Genomic DNA, 1,163 nt, shown 5'->3' with positions numbered 1-1,163 from the left:
CATCACATGCAATCAATATAAGTGATATGATATGGCCATCATCATCTTGTGCTTGTGATCTCCATCTTCGAAGCACCGTCGTGATCACCATCGTCACCGGCGCGACACCTTGATCTCCATCGTAGCATCGTTGTCGTTACGCCATCTATTGCTTCTACGACTATCGCTACCGCTTAGTGATAAAGTAAAGCAATTACAGGGCGTTTGCATTTCATACAATAAAGCGACAACCATATGGCTCCTGCCAGTTGCCGATAACTTCGGTTACAAAACATGATCATCTCATACAATAAAATATAGCATCACGTCTTGACCATATCACATCACAACATGCCCTGCAAAAACAAGTTAGACGTCCTCTACTTTGTTGTTGCAAGTTTTACGTGGCTGCTACGGACTTAGCAAGAACCGTTCTTACCTACGCATCAAAAACCACAAGGATAGTTCGTCAAGTTGGTGCTGTTTTAACCTTCGCAAGGACCGGGCGTAGCCACACTCGATTCAGCTAAAGTGAGAGAGATAGACACCCGCCAGCCACCTTTAAGCATGAGTGCTCGTAACGGTGAAACCAGTCTCGCGTAAGCGTACGCGTAATGTCGGTCCGGGCCGCTTCATCTCACAATACCGCTGAACCAAAGTATGACATGCTGGTAAGCAATATGACTTGTATCGCCCACAACTCACTTGTGTTCTACTCGTGCATATAACATCAACGCATAAAACCTAGGCTCGGATGCCACTGTTGGGAACATAGTAATTTCAAAAAAATTCCTACGCACACGCAAGATCATGGTGATGGCATAGCAACGAGAGGGGAGAGTGTACGTCCACGTACCCTCGTAGACCGTAAGCGGAAGTGTTAGCACAACGCGGTTGATGTAGTCGTACGTCTTCACGATCCGACCGACCCAAGCACCGAACATACGGGGCCTCCGAGTTCAGCACACGTTCAGCTCGATGACGATCTCCGGCCTCCGATCCAGCAAAGCTCCGGAGATGAGTTCCGTCAGCACGACGGCGTGGTGACGATGATGATGCTCTACCGGTGCAGGGCTTCTCCTAAACTCCGCGACGATATGACCGAGGTGGAATATGGTGGAAGGGGGCACCGCACACGGCTAAGGAACGATCCGTAGATCAACTTGTGTGTCTCTGGGGTGCCC

This window comes from Triticum dicoccoides, chromosome 5B, assembly GCF_002162155.2.
Source record: "Triticum dicoccoides isolate Atlit2015 ecotype Zavitan chromosome 5B, WEW_v2.0, whole genome shotgun sequence".
Lineage (NCBI taxonomy): Eukaryota > Viridiplantae > Streptophyta > Magnoliopsida > Poales > Poaceae > Triticum > Triticum dicoccoides.
This window is presented reverse-complemented; position numbering follows the sequence as displayed.